Genomic DNA, 20,691 nt, shown 5'->3' on the forward strand with positions numbered 1-20,691 from the left:
AGAAGAAAAGAGAGTGTATCAGTTGTCCACGCTTGCATTATTACATTAGAAACCTGCTAAATAATCAGTTAAGCAACTTTGAGAATCATGATGGCCAATATAACAATAGAACTGGGAAGTTATCTATAAGCATTCATTTGATGTCTTTAGCGCATTTGTGATTTGTTTCACACAATCTGACGTGGTCTTCATTGAGGCTATTCTTGTGACATACTACATACTACAGCAAATCTTTCTCATCCAGCTATTATCTGATGCATAGTGTGTCGCTTGACCTTTGACAGAACATGTCTGATTATTCTTAACCCATAATTGCATTAGGTTTCTACTGCAACAAAAATAAGTATTGCTTTAAACTAAAATGTCATATGCACTCCATCCTCCACACCAAACAAGGCAAACAAACAGAGAACTGAAACAGTAAGGCCCGGTTCACATTAGCGGTGGCTATCCGGAATAGCCGTGCCGCAGCCGCACCGGAGCCGCACCGCATGCTGGCCGGACGAAACGGACGCACGGCATAGCAATGTAAGGCTATGCCAGGGTTCACATGCGTCCGTTTCGTCCGGACCGGAGCCGGACCGGATCCGGACTCCGGTGTCCGTTCCAACATGCGCTATTTTTGGGTCCGGCTCCTCCGGCAGCCGTATCCGGGGCGGAGCCGGACTGCACCATCCGGCCAATGGAAACCAATGAGAACCGGAGAGCGCACAACACACTGGCAAAAAATCCGGATGTTCTACCCCACTTCCTATGCGGATTTTTGCGGCGATATTGGCTGGGGACACATGGGCAAGCATTTTGGAGTGGAGCAGCACAGCTGGATCCGGATCCGGAGATGTTGGCAGCATGTCGGAGGTGGAGGTGAGTGCTAAACAGCAGAGGGCCTGATTCCACAGGTCCCCCTTCTGCTGACCTCCCAGACCCCAACATTTTTTTTTGTTTTTATACAGGTTGTTACTATCCGGATCCGGACCGCAACCGTGTTCATACCGCACGGAAACCGTATGCAACCGGACCGGATCCGGACAGGAACCGTACGGTTCAGGTCCGATCCGGCTCCGGTGCGGTCCGGACATCCGGTGCGGTTTTTGCAAAACCGCAAGTGTGAACCGGCCCTTATAGATGACCATTTATTCATTGATGTCTAAAACATAATTATTCACTCGTTTCCTCTTATTCCAACACTAATAGGGTTATTTCACTGCATTTTAAAAACAGGATTTGATTGGAAATTAACCGTGAAGCTTGCAGCTAAATGATAATTATCATTCTGTCTTCATTTAGGAACTGACTGAATTTCCAGGCATCATTTTAAAGAGACTCTGTACCAAAATTTTCAGCCTTAGTTCTTCTATCCTATAAGTTCCTATACCTGTTCTAATGTGGTCTGTCTTACAGCAGCCTTTCCTAGTTGCACAGTGGCTGTATTATCTCTGTTATATAATTAATCTTCTTTCCTTTGTCAGCTTTGTTGGGCTCAGGCACTCAGGTAGGAATGTGTTGCTCTGCTTGTGATAGGATAGAAGTTATACACACCCTCTCCAGGCTCCCTGCAGGCTCTGTATGAGTCACAGACTGAGCTCCTCTCAGCTTATCACACTCTGGTTAGCAGCAATGTCTTTTGTCTGTAAACACTGCCTAAAACTGGCAATTACAACCCAGGATTGCAGCAGGGAGTGGCAGAAATAGCACAGAGAGGCCCAGGAGAACATAATGAGTAGAATGGTATGCTTTTTATTGTAAGAATTTTAGAGTACAGATTTTCTTTAAACATACTGTTTGATCACTTAAAGAGACCCTAAGATGAAATCTTACCTGGGGCTTCCTCCAGCCCCATGTAACCCAGGAGGTCCCTCTGCATCCTCTGGGTCCCCTCCGTTCTCCGGATGGCGGCTCTGGTAGTGCGCGACTTGGCCGGGAGCCGAGCGCAACTTCGCATGCTTGGCCTATCCAAGCGCCTGGCTCGGTCACACGCCTGTTGCTGTGAGCATTGTGCACAAACACGGTTCATTCCTTTGTGGGCATGTAGATGGGCCCTATATACGCAGTTGCGCACGACTCTTGGCCAAGTGGCATTGATGTAGGAGGTCATTGACAAAATGAAAGTGAAAGCATACACACACAACTTCCTGTGTGCATAGGAATAAACTAGGGGGGGGGGTGGAAGGCATCTAGTGGTCAAATAGTAAACCCCTGGTATTACACCCTAATACATTAAATAAACATAAATATATAAATCCCCCATTAAAATGAACCCTTTACCTCCCCCACTATCCCATAATTACCAAAATAAAACATATGTGTGTGTGTGTGTATATATATATATATATATATATATATATATATATATATATATATATATATATATAGTTACCTTAGTTTACTCAACTTTTTTATATGTATGTCACAAGGGTGCATTACTGCTGTTTTTGCAACTAAGGGCTTGTAATTAGTGACAGATGCAAAACTGAAAAAAATACACCTTTATTTCCAAATAAAATATTATCACCATACATTTTGCTAAGGGACATAATTTAAATGTTGTAATAACTGGGACAAATAGGCAAATTAAATGTGTGGGTTTTGTCCACAGTAGCACTTTTTATTTTAAAACTATAATGGCCGAAAACTGAGAAATAATGAAACATTTCAATTTTTTCTTATTATTCCCGTTAATATGCAGTTAGAATAAAATAATTCTTAGCAAAATGTACCACCCAATGAAAGCCTAATTTGTGGCGAAAAATAGATCATTTCATTGTGATAAGTAGTGATAAAGTTATTGGCGAATTAAAGGGACACAAAAAAGGTGAAAATTGCTCTGGTCCAGAAGGGGAAAAACTCCTCAGTGGGGAAGTGATCAAACAAGTGTCGGTTAGTGAGCTGAAAAAGTTCCCAACCCATGCCATAAACAGTTAAAAACAATAGCAAATACTGCTAAAAATTTCTGAAATGAGCAATCCTAGTTACAGCCACCTGAACAAGCTGTAAAGCATTTACTAATGCTGTGGTAAATCTGTGATCAGGAGGAAATCTTGATCGCAGCTTCAGTCATTTAAGGGGGTTGTGAATGTGCCTTCAGGTGGGCACACGCATGACTGGAGATGTCGCTTAGAAATTCAGTATGTGATTCTCAGCAATTGCTACATAGCTCTATGTAATGGCTGCAGTGATTGCCAGCCATTATCTGACAATTCTGCTTTTTAAACATGTTTTTGACAAGAGGAAACATGTATAAACCAACCTCTCAATAGGAAAACAAGACACATTTACTTTAGTTAATTAAAAAACAGTGTAGCACTTAAAATAAAATCTTATTAGCACCATAGTCTTTGATCAATACCAAGTCCTTTATTATATCCAGCAGTGGTTTTCATTTCATTTTTTTCCCTTCTTTCTCGATCCATACCTGTCACTTATTGGTCACCAACTGAATGGATCTCCCAGGAGTCCATTCAAGTGGATCAACTACTTGCTGGCAAATTCAAATAATTAGAATTTGGCACAAATGTATTTGAAATTTGCCTCCAAGGTTTATTTACATATATATGGCATGTGGCTAGTCAGTTAGGCAGTACAATGTCCTGCAATGATTAGTGAAACATGCATGTTTGTGCCTAACCAGATCAGTTAAAACGGGCGCAAGTATCACTGTGGCAGTTTGGCCACCGCTATAGGCTATGTATTTAGCGGCTTTAGAGGCACCCAGTGTGTAATTTGGGTGCTAGAGTTTATCTATAGTATAAGTGAACTCTGGCTATCAGTGCAGTGGCAATGGAGAGGTATTCAGTGATGAGCAAAAATAACGATATTCTTTCCACATTCATTTTTAATGTGTTTATGATATTGCTAATTTTTCGTGAAGCTAAATAATTGATTTTTGCATTTTGCGGTAACAATAACGATTTTTTGCAAATTTAGGCCATATAATTTTTGCAAGAATTTTTTTTTAAATTGAAAATGCTATTTTTAATGCGAAAAGGACTGGCGAAAATTTGAAAGCAACACTGATGGTAGTAGACACTCAGCTCTATCATAACCAAGCGTCAGGTGTCATTTAGGATCCCAGTTATCAGCAGAGCTGCGGAGGAGCGGGTTTATGTAGGTAAGGGGAGTTAGTGATGGCCATATATAAGAGGACTGTTTAGTGTTAGGATTTGGGGGCAGGGGTAGTGTTAGGTGTAGATAGGAGAAGGTTAATGTGAGAATAGGAATATAGTGAAAGATAGTAGAATATCGGTGTAGTTACCAATATTCTACTGTCAGAAATTGGAATTAGTAGGATAAAGTGTCGTAAAATTACCACCATCTACTATCAGTGTTATTACCGTGTGCCTATTTTACCAGGTGCCTTTATTAGATGTATGTGTGCATAACTCCTAATCATTTCCATGGAGCCAGTTGAGACTAGTGATTTGCAGACAACTGCGGAAGGCCGGGCTAGTGCACACTGTAGTCATATCGCACCCAGCAAACAAGTTCAGCTGTGGATTGCAGATTGTTGGCTTTTGTATCATTACATATAGTCCTCTTTGCTAAAGTGAAAATGTTTGTAGTAAATCCAGATTTTCACAGACGTGTTATTAAAAAGTTCTTGCAACAGATGAGTGCACACAGTTAGAAGCACACAGGTGCATTTTCCTTGCACTTTCAGCAATTCTTCCTATGGATTATTTAGTCTGAAGCAAAACAGACTGCTCAGGGTTTGCTGAAACGGATGTGCAATGAAGGAATGCTATGCTTACTTAATACCTCTATTTAAAAACAAGGGATTTAAAAATAAAAAATGTTTCCACAAGACTGAACGTTTGCAGTAAATCTTGTGTAACTTTTCTTTTCTTCACTATGCATATCCTGCTAACAAGTCAATTTATATTTACCTGAATATACTGATTTAAATGAGATTCCAGCATCCTATTAAATTGTTTATTTAAACATTCAACACAATCTAGAAGGTGTGGAACATATGTTGGATTTGTATCCGTCTTGGCTTGGATTGGGTGGAGTGCAGCCAAGGGTAATCTTGTCAAAAGGGACACAGATTGCAGCAAAAACATTTTCTATTTTTCAAAGTGTTAGGAAAATTTAGGACAGTCATAAAGTTTTTTTTCTTTCTTTTTAATGCACTTGGGCTCATAAGCAATTAACATTTTCACCTGAGTTTTCTCCTACATGATATTTTAACACATTGCCATAAAATGCCCTTTAAACCACCAGCAAGCAATAAACGTGATAGTACTTTTTCACCAACTTTGGGTACTTTTTAATTGTAAAATGCTGAAAAGTATTTTTTTAGAGAAGATAAAAATTATCTCCTAGGTGAAAATGTTAGTTGCATATGGACCTTGGTGTCCCCAATGAGAATATTGTTTAAATGCCCTGTGCCAGTGATTACAGACAAAAGAAAAAATGTACGCAGGAGAGAAAAAACTGAGCCAATCAAAGCTAGCAATGATTGATCAGTTAGCCAAAAATACTGATGGAGGCGCCCTTGATGGTGTACTATTGTAAATTATATAATAGATGAGACGTGTAATATCTTACCTTCTCAGATGAACAAACAAGTGATTCATGGAAAAAGGTATACTTATTATAGGTATACTTAACCAGCAGCTAGAGGCATTGCTTGGCTCAATTTAATTTTCTCTGTGGGTCATTGGGGATTTGCAAGATTTGTTTTGCTCATCATTCACGTGTAATGATCCGCTCAGCTGCCTGCGCAGGCAGGCAGCTTTTTGACCACTGTTCAGGTCTGCATTCTGCAGGTCTCTGGAAAAGAGACCTTTTGTCAGTTTTGCAGCTTGCTGCTGCTGAGGGATTTGCATACGTTTGTCATGCAAATTGCCTAGCCAAATCCTTTGTAGGCTTGCTCTATATATACCATGTGATTCCACAGTACGTCACTGGTCATAAGGGTTTGTCCTGTGAAACACTCCTGGAGTGTCAGCCATGCTTATCGTTTGAAGATTAGCTTAGAGTAATTCCTGAGACTGCGCTAGGCATCCTTGCTAGAGCAGTCAGGATTGTATTATTTGTATTGCCTGTTCTGTCTCTCTTGCTGTACTTGGATCGCACTTGCTCTGGCAGAAAGAGCAGTGGATTCAGCTCGCTCTGGTTCTATACTTGGATCACACTCGCTCTGGCGGAAAGAGCAGTGGATCATGCTAAAGCTATCTTGCTATACTTGGATCGCACTTGCTCTGGCGGATAGAGCAGGGGATCCTGCAAGCTTTGTTCCTTACTTGGATCGCACTCGCTCTGGCGGAAAGAGCAGTGGATTGTATCTCTCACTTATTCTTGTTTTCGTGTATCTGTCTTGTCTGATACGAACGCTTGCTGGAGGCTCGGTGAGGTAACCGTTAAGCAAGCGCTCACGTCCTATGTTTCATGTTTGTCTGTCGGTGGGTAGTTAGGCGTGCTTGTCTCTGTTGTGCTTAACACGTGGAGACCGCGCAGTAAACGCGTTCGCTGTTGCGAATGAGTGCAGTGTTCGCGTTTAGTTAGCGTTTGTTATTTTCCTTATCTTCTCATTGTATGATTTGCTGTGCCTTTGCTACTCTCGTGCTCTGCCTTGCTGTAGCCTTGTGTCACCTCTGGCAATCGCCTCTCTCGCGATTGCGTTCCTACTTCATATCTGCTGTTGTGTATGCACCGTCGCGGGTTGGCGACTAGATTGGTGCACACACATACAATCTGTCCCTTTGCTCATTCTCATTGCGTTCTCACTCGGTTTCCTTTGTTGTGTGTCCAGCATCGCAGGTTGGCGACTAGATTGGTGCACACACATACATTCCTCCTCTGTGCTTATTCTGTCTTGTGTCGCTGTTAGCAATCACCATCTCCTGCAATTGCCTTCTCACCTGATCTTCATGGTTGTGTGTTCATCGTCGCAGGGTGGCGACTAGATTGGTGGACACGCATACCCTCTGTCGCTGTGCTCTCTCTCTTTCAGGGCTATCTTGCCTTGTTTCTTCCCTTCGTACAATTCCTGTCTGGCGTCTGTGGCAGGACAGAGGATCTGTTCCTCTGCACTCCACAGCTCCATCTGCCGACAGGAATTTCCCTCTACAGGTGCGTTGCACCTTTTGCTGGGTTCCCTCAAATTATACGCTTGTGGAGGATTTCCGCAGTGTCAGCGCACGCCTTGTGCGCTGATCACGGAGAGAATTCCACAATCGTTACATCACCGTAACAATGAGGTGTACACACTAAACCACGTAAGGAAGAATAATGTACATAAAGTATTACTGCAGGATGAATAGAGCAGAATGCTATACTTTACATGCAATGCATTATGCTCTACTCATTGTGCCTAAGACTTCACGCATGTGATTGTGCTTAATGCAATTTAATGCATAGACCCCAATGCCACCAAGAGCAGAAAGTTGAGATTCAGTCTCACCAAGAGGGACATGGATGCGGATTAAAATTTTAGGTTTTCTTCAGTGCCTATAAACGTCTACCATATTTGTCCTGACCTACATGCAGGGGCATAACAATAGCCCCTGCAAGGGATGCGGGAGGGGGGGGGCTTAGAGGGTGACATGTATAATATATCAGTGCTGTAACAGGATAACTAGGCTTGTGAAATATATGTTGCACTGATTACATTTGCTGGTCTATGCAATCAGTGTGCAGCATTTGTCTCCAAAGAATGCTTAATTTGTTTGGGCATTGAACAGCCAGATTCGGACCTGTTCATAAACCTGCATACATGCTCTCCTCCTAATACAGCTTGCATGCTCTCCTCCTAAAGGTCACAGTGATCGAATCGGCTGTGAAATCACCGCGCACACCACTGACAGAACGATCGATTTCTGTCCAAAATCGATTCGTCCCGCTGATTCCCGACGATCCGTCTGTGCGGAAGATTTTTCTCGATCGCCAGCGGGTCAGGAGCGTGCGTTGATAGTGGCGTTCGAATGCCCGACTACCGACGCAATACAGCGGGTATACATTACCTGTTCCGGCCGGCGCGAATCCCCACTGTCACTGCTGTCTTCTCCGGTCTGGTCTGGTCTTTGGCATGCTTCACTTCTTCCTGCCCGGCAGGAAGTTTAAACAGTAGAGGGCGCTCTACTGTTTAAACTTCCTGCCGGCAGGAAGAAGTGAAGCATGCCAGAGACCAGACCAGAGCGGAGAAGACAGCAGTGACAGCGGTGATTCGCGCCGGCGGAGCAGGTAATGTATGCGGGGGGGGGGGGGGGGGGGGAGGTTGGGGAGCGGCGGCACCACCACCACCACCACCAAAACAGATTGTGAATGGTTTCAGGCTGAAATCGGTTCGCAATCTGTTTGCAGTAAAGGTGGCCATACAATCCCTCTCTGATCAGATTCGATCAGAGCGGGATCTATCTGTTGGTCGAATCTGATGGCAAATCAACCAGTTTTTGGCCACCTTAATACAGCTCTCAAATAGGTAGACCAATAGGCAATAGGTTTGATGTGTTTACAGCTTTGATGAAGCCAAGATGAGTTAACTGCAGTTTCTCATCTACCTCATCTGCCTAATGGTGGCGCTGTCCCTGTATTGCATCTCTGGTTGCAGTTCCAGGGTCCTCCATTAAGTAATTCTGATTGCAGTTCTAGTGTCCTCCAGCAGGTTTTCCCAGCAATGCTGGACTCATAAGGGCCCATTCACACTTAGAACCGCAGAACGCCGGCGATTACCGCCGGCGTTTTGCGGGAGTGATTTTCCCGCGATTAGCGCGGAAAAATCACTGGACACTGCGGCGGTTTTGGAGCGATCGCGATTAGCGTGCTGTGCACGCTAATCACGATCGCTAATCGCGGAACGCTCGTCGCCGGCAAACCGCTGCATGCAGCGCGGTTGCGGTTATCGCAACACAGAACACTGCCACTCGCTACATTGTGTAGCAGTTCTTGCAGAACCGCTAGCGGTTTGCCGTGAGCGGGAATCGCTCGATTCCTGCACAAGTGTGAATGGGCCCTTAAGCTTTGATTACCTAGATATTTTATAATGAATCCGTTCATTTGGGCTCAGCTTGCGCCTGATACATTAAATGCCACTACAGATCGCTGTAGAATTTGTTACTATGGCGGCACCATGGTGGTAATTTGGCCCACGTGATAAATAGTGAATATGGTGGGCATCAGAGTTCCCCTATACTATAGCAGAACTCTGGATTTGAGATCCATTTTAATTCAGGGCTTTTTTAAATGTATGCACTTAATAAGCCAGTAATATCTACTAATTGTTAGCATTGTCGTTTTGTTGTATTTTGTTGTGTTCTCTGCACTTTGTACAGCTACCATTGTTTTCTCACAAGCTTGGCGTGCTCGTTTATCCCACAACAAAGTTACCGTACAAACTATGTCCCATGATGAAAACCCAGATACTCATTGCCAGACAGGACAACATCATGGGATTCTTACAGCCATAGAAGTATAAAGATACCAAAGAGGATACGGATGCTGAAAACTATAATTAGTACAGTACTGAAGGCATAAAAAGCAGAGTAATGAGGGTGCTCTGGTATGGGCCCATAGACATAGAGACACATTCAGGTGAAATGGGGCCCTAGGCAAGCAACAGCTTTGTACCCACCCTTGATGGCCAACTTTTATTGGTAAGATTTGTTGGGGGTAACATTAACTGTACTCCTAGACTCTCTCCAGGGCCTAGACGCCTGCCTAAGTTGCCTTGTGGATGATCCAGCTCTGCATAGATATCAGCTTAGCTGACCTGTTTATGTTTATAGAGAGTTGAGTATAGATGCAGGGGCTTGCTGATCAATCGCCAGCTAATATGAGGACAAACAACATTAACGTAAAGGATTGAAACTAAAATCTAATTAGTCAAATGATCTGCAGAGTGGTTACCCAGGGATACCAGCAGGTGTTACAAATTATATACAGAAGAAATTCACACAAATAATAACTCAACAATTCACAATAAAAATAAGCACACAATCCTTAATTCCCATGCAACTTACTAAAAATACTTTGCGGCATCAATGAACTGCTGGTGACAGCATTGTAGGGACCATCAGTTTATCATGACAAAGATAAATCCATGTATGCACAAGCTGTATTTCCTGGAAGAGAAACAATTGCATACATTAAATGCGGAACAAGAGCCAGATTATACAGATAACATTTTACAGGTCTGCAGTGGCCTTGGAATAAAAGAAAATAAAAAACATGTTCTACATTGACTTTTGAAGATAAATAATGTATGCAACACTTCCATTTGTATATCCCTCTTGAATTGGCATTTGTCAATTTTCGCAGTACATACATACAGATCCATTCACTGACTCTGTCTTAATTAGACAACCTGAGAGTTGCTAGTGTACACAGTTCACAGTGCTGAAACATGACTAGTTAGAGGCAATACATGACATCGAAGTAGCATACAGAATTGTGATGGTGCTGCCCTTATTTCTTCTGCATACTGGTATTCATGTGCAGAGAATAAATTATGCAGAGAATGCAGAAAACTTGCTGAGAGACACAGACAAGGTCATACTGGTTACCAGTCAGCTTCCAAGCCCATTGGTAATATGACAGGAGGAGAATATTACTGCAGGGAGGCTTGATCATAGCTCATTGTGGCTTTCTTTCTAGTAACCTAATATGTTATTTGAATTAAGCATCTTTATACAGTAGATTTGAAATCACAGAGGACACAGTTTGCCTCATACTCAGAGCTGTTTTAAGGCACAGAAAAAGTCACTCTTGGTGAAGAGATTATAGATAGGCCCATCGTGGAATCCTTACACATAAATGGTAGTTGCATAATGGACACAGAACGATAATTTGTTTCCCCCAAAATGGAATATCTTATTAGTATAACCTATGGTATCCTCCTCATTAGAAGAATTGTGGTATACACTATTAATGTGGTTGGTAATTAAGTTTAGAATTTCCTTAGATTTCTGTTGATTCTGACAACACTTCTGCAATCTGCATTCTTTGGATAAAAATAACCAAAAGCAGACTTCCCAGCTCAACCTGTATGGTACAATGTTTTCACTACAGTGGTCTGCATATCCCCATCATTTTTTGCATTCTGTGATTGGTCCAATGCTTACGAGCTCTATGATTGGGATCACATTACCAAGCTGTGGTAATGTAATATTTCCACAGGTATGCGATTTGCAATCAGAAATGCTATTTTCAGATTGAAAATTTCAATTTTGCAAAATCCAAATGAGCTTCATTGATGAATCTCCATTTTGATTGGGGGGTAACCCTAACTACCCTCAGGGTCTTATCTCAACCCTAGCCTCCACCCCAACTAACCACGTCAGATTCTTCTAGTTGCCCCCCCTTCCCCATGTTAGCCACTGACACCTAACTCCAGAGCCCCTCCCCCCACATTTTTCTCTTAATGTTAACCCCTTCCTTACATCTAATCATAATTAAATATTCTTAACAATTAAAATAACCTCTTCCTACCCTTTCTCCTAATCTAGCCTTCCTAATACAAACCTAGCTTTAAATGACACTCATCTTTTGTTATCTTTCCACCAGTGCCCAGTCACCCTCTGTCCACCATTACATGTTTTATGTAGCTCAATTGCTGATAAATTACTATACGAGTAGAGCACAGACTGCACACCTGCCCATGATTTTTTTTGTTTAGTGCCGCTGGCTGATACAAGTTTTGCTCTTTAAGACACCACCAACATCAACTCCTCCCGCATCAGATTAGCCTTCTCCACCCTTCACTGTACTTTGCCTAAAGGTGTCGTCAGACCTGAGATAATTATTTCCAATCTACTTAGCAATCCCTCTAGAAACGTGCTGATTCATCTCTCTGCAGGGCAGCATATTCCATTCTACTTGGAAAGGAGAGACAGAGCAGTGAGGCACCACTTTCTCTAGGGGGAATATATGAGCAAATGTACAAAAATATATAGTGCAGCTGAAAGCTAGCTCCAAGAAAAAGGCTGTATACAGAGAAGGAATGATGCCTATGTAGGACATCAAAAACCTCAAACAATTATGAATGATTATTTCAAGCCACAAGGATCTAACATCTGTAGAAGCAGAAACAAAACAAAGGGATAAACAGACTCTTGGGTGCATGCAAAAATCTCTTTAATACTAATCTTAAAAAACTACAATGCATAAATACACATAACACTCACCAACTGATAAATGAGCTAAAAAGCCAGACATTAAACCCCAAGTGAGCTCCCACAGAGGCTGCAGTGCATATACCACTGTTGTAAATTGAATCACAGAAAGTTCATGAAGTTGTGAATGCTGGATTCCAAAGGAAAAATAGCAATGACCTGTAAGGAGCTTGATAGCAATCATATAAAGTTATATGCGGCACGTCAATCCTGGACCCAGTCACAGACCAGAAGATAAATCAATATGCTGTTAGCTGTAAATCGCTGGACTCAATCGCAGTCCCATATATAGAATCTCCAAAGTTATGTCAGCATGTTCATAAGAAGCAGATGGATCCACATGACAATGATTGTGATTGCACAGGTCAAATGCATGAACAATTAGTAATGCAGCCATGCAGTGAAGCCAAGCAGTACATTTCCAGCAAAGCAGCAGTTAGAGCAATAAATAGTTACCACATCGGTGTAGCAGTAAACAGTCTATAGTCCACGCAAGCTAGGAACTCTGGGGTACAGTCCACGGCTTCAGATTCTATAGATTCTATATATATTTATCTATAGTGTATTTGATATTGGCCAAGTGGCCTTAAAGTCTATAGTAGTTTAATTTCTGTCTTTAGCCCCCTTGTAGAATGTTTGCACTAACATCTTTAGAAGGTTTTTTGTTGCACAGAAACTTCTGAAGCAAAAATTCCAGCGTAACAGCCAAACAATCTGCATTTTTAAAAATAAAAACTACAATAACAAGCAATGATAATCTCTCAATGCAGGTCAACTTTAAACTAAATACAATTATTGTTGAGCATCACAACTGCCTCATTTTGTACTCAGAGGTTTTCAAACACATAAGAAATCCTTTGCACTTAGTCATCCCTCTGTTTTCTCAATAGAAAACACAATGTCCCCAGATCCTCAAGATTACTGCTTATGCACTGTCAAGCTGAGTCTATAAAACAGGTCACAGCTGGTCCTGGAGTTATGCAGTTCCAACAGGAAGACTATTCTATGATTGCTCATTGCTCTTCATGAATAATCTGTCCATGTGTGGCAGCCTTTAGTAATAGAAAATGTTTTCAAGTATTTAATTTCTATAAATGCTTGTTAAATGGCCACACTATAGTCTGTGGTGATGTATTAGCTCAGATTACAGATATCACAATCCACAAAAAAATATACACTGTAAACAGATACCTGGAGCAGATAATTAGACAAAGCAGTGCATACTTATGTTTTCCGGCCTGTCTGCATGAAATCATTCAGCAATGTGGCAAGTGAGTCACCTTATTAGCAATGACTTTATCAAGAGCTTGTTCAAGAAAGGCAAGGGCAAATTACATGTAAATGAAGTTAAAATTAAAAATGAACACAATATGGCATGAAGGTGAAAAGCCCTGTGATGTTGAACACTTTTACTTATGATAAGGGCATTAAAAAACGTAATGATATGTTGGACACACAGTAAAACATAAAAGACCCATAAAAGTCCTTTTAAATTATAGGGCAATTATCACCATTCACTGCTGTTTCCTAGTTCATTATTATAATCAAATAAATGACTAAAAGTCAATAATTGTATTTATTATGGCAGGTCGTAATGGAAAATCTACTTATGTACAATAAATAAATGCTACAATTGGCAGTGCTATACATGCCATTATGTAATTGAGAGAACTATTCACTGTGTAACAAAACTCAAATTATTTTTTAAACGAAACTATGAGTAGATTTTTGGGGCTTCTTCTGATTTAAGCTCAGCGTCAGTTTCCCATTAGATCAATATTAGTTGATTTGTTTTCAACTTAAATTCAAATTGACCTCAGTTTGATCCCAGTTTTCCATTTGATAACATTAACTAAAACATAAATAGATCTCCAAGTGAGCTAGCTGATGTCAGAAACCCAGCTACACTAACCTTAACAGTGGCACTGGCAGGGAGAAATTAGTTTAGAGCGTGTTGTGGATGGTTGTTGATGAGGCACAGAAATATGCAGAGTTGATGCAGAATTATGCATCGTTTTAATGCAAATGTATGGAGCTTAAAAATGGACTAATGAAATAAATCTCAGGTGGGGTTTAGTTGGTTCATTTTCAAGCTGCATAAATCTGCATACAAAATTGCATAATTCTGCATCAGCTTGGAATCATTTGCATCTTACTGACCATCCATAGAAAGAACTGCTTTCGGAGTGCCCAGAGGAAGCCCATGCAGACACAAGGAGAACTTAAAAACTCCATGCAGGTAGTGCCCTGGCTGGGATCCGAAACCTGGGACCTAGTGCTGCAAGACGAGAGTCATAGAGTGTGTGCGTGCGTGTGTATGTGTGTCTACATACGTGTTTTCACATTATTTACATTATACATTATATTATCCACATTAAACATTGCTTTTTTATGCAATGGGCCAGAAACTGGTCCATCACTGTATACGTCAAACCTGAATTTCCGAAATTCAATGCTGTATCTAAACAGAATTCTTAGGGACGATACCGTGATTCAGTCAGCAGTTGGAGGATCCATCCAAGGACGTTACTTTAAATCAAGGGACCCCCCTGCAAAACTTTGATTGGGGCGGCTTTAATGTTCACAAGCCTTCCCTTGCCACCACTTGTGGTAAACCTCATAGCCCTGAGCCAATCTTATAAGGACCATAATACAAGTGTGTCCATCAGGATCTTCACAACCATAATATGTGTAGCACAAAAAAACCTGATCTGGAATATCAAAGAAAGTGAAGGTTAGTAATTGGGACCCTCCCACACCTTTGGGCCCCCCGGCAGTCACAGGTGGTGCTCCCCTATAGTTACAGTTCTGAATCCATCAGAAGTTTTATCTTGCACCAAAATGTCGATTTTTCTTCTATTCTTGGTTATGACAGCTGTGGACATTACACAGTCTCCTCCTTCCTTTAGATCTGAATACAGATGCCTCTCTGCAGCCTGCATATCATATCCTTCCAATGTGACCACTGATTATTACACCATTCCTTTCATCTGTTCACACTGCAAGTGTGTAAACACAAACTCAAAACAAGCTTTAGTTTTACTTACTGAACACAGAAAAACAAAAATATTGAAATGCTTAGCAGCACTGAAATGATTCACTCTTCTCAGTATTATGAGCTTAGCTTTGTCCTATGGCAGATTTATATTACTGCTATAGTGGCAGCACCAGCTGCTAACAGTTATAAATAAACCATTTACAAAATACTGTATTAGCAAATTCTCCTGGGATTTATATTCCCATATGTATGAATAATAAACACAAGAAAAGAAGAAACTCCTTTACGATTATCAATATTAAATGAGCCAAAGTAAATGGATTTCCTTAAATCAACTGGTACAATAATTTTAGTTCAAGCTGTGGTACAAGTATACAAGATATAGTCCAAGGTACAGAAAACTGGAGACTAGCCTACAATGCAACTAAGTCTCAATTCTGTGAGCTGGGTGGTGATATCAGGGTTTACCATTCTGTTCCAATGTTTGTGGGCATAAAGATTGGTGGAGCGGAGTCCGAGAAGGATAATGTTAGGGACGGTTAATGTTTGGCGCTAGGTAACGTCAGGATAAGGTCAGGAGTGGCTCCTGTCCAGGGGACGCCGCTCTTCCTCTTCCTCCTGCTGTATTGAGCTTGCTTCCACATCCTGGCTTTCTCACAGGTACTTGTTTCATTCCTATTGGTCCCAGCGGACCTCTTCTTTGGTTCTGGTTGTTTTGGTGGTCAGTCATTTCACTCACCAGTGACACTTTTTTGATTTCGCCTTGTTTACTACTTTGCACAATTTTCTCCTCATGGATTCACATTTACGGTATGCTACTAGCATGGGCACTTTACTTCCCTTATACCATACCTATTTGCAATATTTAGGGATGAGGAAGTGAATGGGACATTTTTGATATTTGTATCCTTATAGATATATTGTGTATACCCTGGACTTTTGGTTTTAATTCATTTTACATATTCTATAACAATTTATGACAATAAAGCTTATTTATATATTTACAATATTCATGTGGTGCGGTATAGTTTATGGGATCATTCTTTGTTGGTATATGCATAAGGTCAGGAGTAGTCTAAGATTATCAACTGTCAACACTATCTGTAAAGTGGCGTTACTAAAAAATGGTAAAAAAATTTGGATTATGGTAAGCATCATTTGGAAGATATAGATTTGGTGAAAGATTAGGTAATGTTTAGTTAGAGTTGGGGATATTGGATAGCTCTGTCACCTTGCAGCGCTGGGTCCACGGTTCAAATCCCAGTCACGGCAGTATCTGCTTGGAGTTTGTATGTTCTACCCATGTCTTGGGTTTCCTCCCACATCCAAAAAACATGCAGATAAGTTAATTGGCTTCCCCCTCAAAATTGGCCCTAGCCTATAATACATACACTACACTATATGGAAATATGACTCTGTTAGGGATTAGATTGTGAGCCCCCTCTGAGGGACCGTTCAGAGACAAGACAAAATACTCTGTACAGTGCTGTGGAAGATGTTGGCGCTATATAAATACTAAATAATAATTATAATAATATTATGGTGAAATTAGTTAAAATGTTCTCTACTCAGGATCTACATTACATACAAACGCTATGGAAGAGCCACCCTCACAATTGAGATTTTAAATAGCTTATGTTTAAGCTCGTTTCAGAAGACATTTCTGTCTTTCACAGTTGAGTTTTTCTGTGGCGTTTGAAGAAGTCTAATGTTTGACTCTGCTGTGTCCCTGTGTCCATCAGGTGTAAACAAATGTCTTTTAGAAGAGCAGCAGAGGCATAGATAGATCTTTAGTGACTGCAGTAGCTGCCAGATGTCATTGAGTAATGTAATTTGAGTAAGGGCCTGTTTCCACTAGGGCGGTTTCGGCGGCGACTCTGAAGAGTTTCCCCGCACATGATTCACACGGGGAAACTCTGCCATAGGGGATGACGGGGCCGCGGCAAAATCGCTTGCGGGAGTGATTCGCCCGGAACCCCCCGCAGAATTTGCATGGCACGGCTCATGGGATTCGCCTGCGATCCCGCCCACCTGCTCAGTGCAGCGTGCGTCTGCGAGATGCACGCCGCACTAGTGGAAACGAGCCCCAAGTAAAGCAAATTTCAGAATTCCCCCAAAAGATGGTAGTCCTGTAACAAGAGAACAAATTAGAGTCTGCAGCTGGATCTAATATCATTTGGATCATGGTGGTAAAAGATCAATATAAGAAAAATATCCCTCTTGCCTGATCTTACAGTGTGTGGTGATCTGTAAATACTGGTGCTCTACATATCATATTTAATAAACCAATAAAGGTCAATGGTAAGCATTGGAAATCATCAACTTCTATGGAGAGGTGCTTACAGTGGAAACTCTAAAGGTGGCAACACATGCTCCAATAAAGAAATCAAATTTTGTGGCAATTCATTAAAAAAATTGGTTGTACAGAAAAGGTAAAAGCCTTTTTTTTTCATTTGAGTGAGAAATCTGATCTAATTTTCCTTTTTTTTTTTATAAAACTCATCCTGGAGTGGCCCGAAATGTCAGTACAATTTTTCAGAACACTGAAATATGTAGAACAGATTGTCAATTTCTAGATTTATATACACTATTTGTAATATTTTTTTCATAACTGGGGAAAAATTGAACACAAGTGTATAAAAACATTGGACAGATTTTTCAAATATTACAGTCAATCAGAATAGATTTTAATTTTTGGATTAAAAAGGCATATGGAAATTGTATTGTGTGTGGCCACATATAGAGATATAAGAAACTGACAACTCAATACCCCGATGGCTGCACAACATTTACTACTGATTTAGAATAATATTAGTTATGGAGACTTTAATGCTTTAAATAGTCTAGTAACTTTCACATTGCTTTTCAGATCTGGGAAAAAAGCTGGCCACTATAATAACACAAGCAATCAGGTATAGATTTGTTATGTGAATTCAGAAAAAATGAATGATTAAGCTACCTGCCATCACGTTTTTTCTTATCCGGTTACAGGTTCATTATATATGATTGATAGACTTCTGCTAGAGATGAGTGGCTGCATTGTGCTGCTGCCTTACGAATGTAGTTAAAGAAAGGCTACAAATGTGATTACTTGCAAGGTTATGAGAAGCTGTCACTTGTAATGCAAGGTTGCACAATTAGGGCATAATTAAAGCAGAGTTTGAAACGTGTCTGGTTTATGCAGAAACTCAGGGGGATTCTGTTGGTGCATCGCTCAACCCCCCCCCCCCCCCCCACCCCACCCCATCCACCTTTAGCCAAGGATCCCCTCAATGGGATTAGGGGCTTATCCAGCGTTCCTGGGGACATGCGGCACCAACAAATCTCCAAGACTAAGCTGTAGTGTTGATCTGCTGGCTTCACGTGGATCTGAGCGGAGGTCCCTTAAAAGTTTGTTTCATTATGCATGGCCCAGCCTCTTGCTCCTCATGTGCTAGTTATTAGCCTGATCTGATCAGCTACCAATTGTGTTTTGTGTGTGCATACTTAGAGCAGCCCCTAATGTTGTGATATAAATAATAATTGTAGTCACTCATTTTAGAGATTGGATAACTGTAGCAAGAAGATGTCTCACATGGCTGAAGATATGGCTTCTGTCATTTGCTGGTAACCTGATCAGTTTCGTTAAATATTGGTTGTAATTAATATGTGTAATTTTCTATTGTAAAGCTGTCAGATATTACCTGCCATATTCAATACATATCCAACAATTTGTTTCCAATAATACCAAAGGGAATCTCAAATTTCTTGCTATCTTTATTGATTCATTTTAGCTGAAAATATCTTGCTTTGGTTGAGTTAGACAACTAGATGCGGGATTTCACATCACCAAAGCCAATATCTTGACTTCCTGTGTACTTGAGTGACCTTCCCTGCCCACACACGTTTCACCTACCCTGACTGCCCTATATCCAGTCACAACCTCGCCCCTCTTTTCCTCATTAATATTTAATTAAAAAAGCACCAGGGCATAACAGAGTGCTGTACAACAAAATGTGTCCTCTATGGTGAAGTGTGACTGAGCAATACTTGCTGCTGCATTTACTACCAAAACAGATGAATAACAAAAGGTGTTCCACCCTTATCCTCACAGCGCCTCTATGCAGCACCCTGTGTTCCAAGAGGGTGCTAAAAGATCATGCAGTTCCAAAAGTGTTGCAAACTGGCACTGTCTCTTCCTTAATAGAAGTCAGTTCAAATACTCAAGCAAAAGAATGCTTACTCCAGATGTGGCCACCGTGACCCCAAAGTTTAGTCATAAAGAAACCCTCTCACATGACAGGGATCAAAAGTCTTTTGCAACACTGTCTGGACTATAGCCATCTGGTCAGTGAGGAATTTCTTTTATGATCTGAGAAGGATTAGCTGACACCTGAGTTGCAGTACCTCTCCTGCTGTATTCTGCCATCTCACTGTGTGTGTAGTGTCTGTTTCACAGGCTCTAGTGTTCTCTCTCCTTTGCTACCTTCACTCTTGGCATCCACTGACTTTCTCTGTCGGGACCACTCAGCTCACTACTTTACTTCCTGGTTTGGGCACATGACCGTCTGCTTGTAGGCTGATAGGTCTACTCTCCAGAGTTTAGCGGAGACCCAGAGAAGCTATATTCTGTAACAGAGTGATGTGCAGTCTCATGTGCTCATAGTCACCTGTCTTCCAATCCAACTGAGCTATTTCTGGCTGATCTGAACCCCCATCTACTAATCATTAGTCCATTTCCAAGCTGCATACTTTTGCATAAAAGTTGCATCAAGTCAGAATTATCAGGATCCTACATCTGTAGTTAAGGCTATATGTGTGTGCAAAGTACAATGTGCATACTCTGAATGGGCCTAAGCTCATCCTGTGTTGACCTTGTGCAATGGACTCTAGCCAAAAATTACTGGATAGTGTACTGGTTAAGGGTTCTGCCTTGACATAGGAGACCAGGGTTAAAATATTGGCTATTCCTATTCAGTAACCCAGCACCTATTTAGTAGGAGTTCTTAGGCAAGACTCCCTAACACTGCTAGTGCCTACTGATTGCGCTCTAGTGCATGCTTTGCAAGCGCTTTGAGTCTGACAGGAGAAAAGCGCTATACAAATATTGGAATTATTATTATTATATACAGTGGCTTTGTCAAAGGGTGTTTTCTATATGTGTAGTTATAAATTCCTAAACAGTCAATTAGTGATGGGCTCACTGGTAGAAATCTAGCCGAATCCGTGATTCTAAAGAGGGTTAATTGCTTCAGGTGTGTGCATGGGGGACAGGGGGTTAATGACCAAGATGTCCGGCGCTTCTATGCATATCACACACTCGCACTCGTCCAATGGGATGCATTCCATGACTCACTAACGCACACTTCCTCCTTCGGCCGGAAGGAGGAAGTGCCCGGTATTGAGTCGTGGAATGGAGGGAGATGGAGAACCTGACATAGAAGGTAACATTTGGGCACTCTATTTATCACATTAAAATTAAAGTGGGATAAAACGCTGACATAACATTCAATAAAAATGTGTTTTCCTACTTTTGGTGTATTATATACAGTTATCAAATGTGCTTCTCTGCACAGATAATATTGTCTGTTTACATATTCCCAA

At 41.2% G+C, this 20,691-nt stretch overlaps 1 protein-coding gene across 15 annotated transcripts in view; it reads right to left on the reverse strand.

The window, feature by feature from the left end:
- LINGO2 (leucine rich repeat and Ig domain containing 2) overlaps positions 1-20,691 on the reverse strand; it is a 2,118,418-nt gene that overhangs the window by 169,469 nt on the left and 1,928,258 nt on the right. For all 15 annotated transcript variants that reach the window (XR_011020638.1, XM_068234694.1, XM_068234712.1 and 12 more), the window contains one exon: positions 9,960-10,061. The gene's annotated coding sequence lies outside the window, so the exon portion shown is untranslated. The remainder of the gene's footprint in view (positions 1-9,959; positions 10,062-20,691) is intronic.

Source organism: Hyperolius riggenbachi, chromosome 1 (assembly GCF_040937935.1).
Source record: "Hyperolius riggenbachi isolate aHypRig1 chromosome 1, aHypRig1.pri, whole genome shotgun sequence".
Taxonomy (NCBI): Eukaryota; Metazoa; Chordata; class Amphibia; order Anura; family Hyperoliidae; genus Hyperolius; species Hyperolius riggenbachi.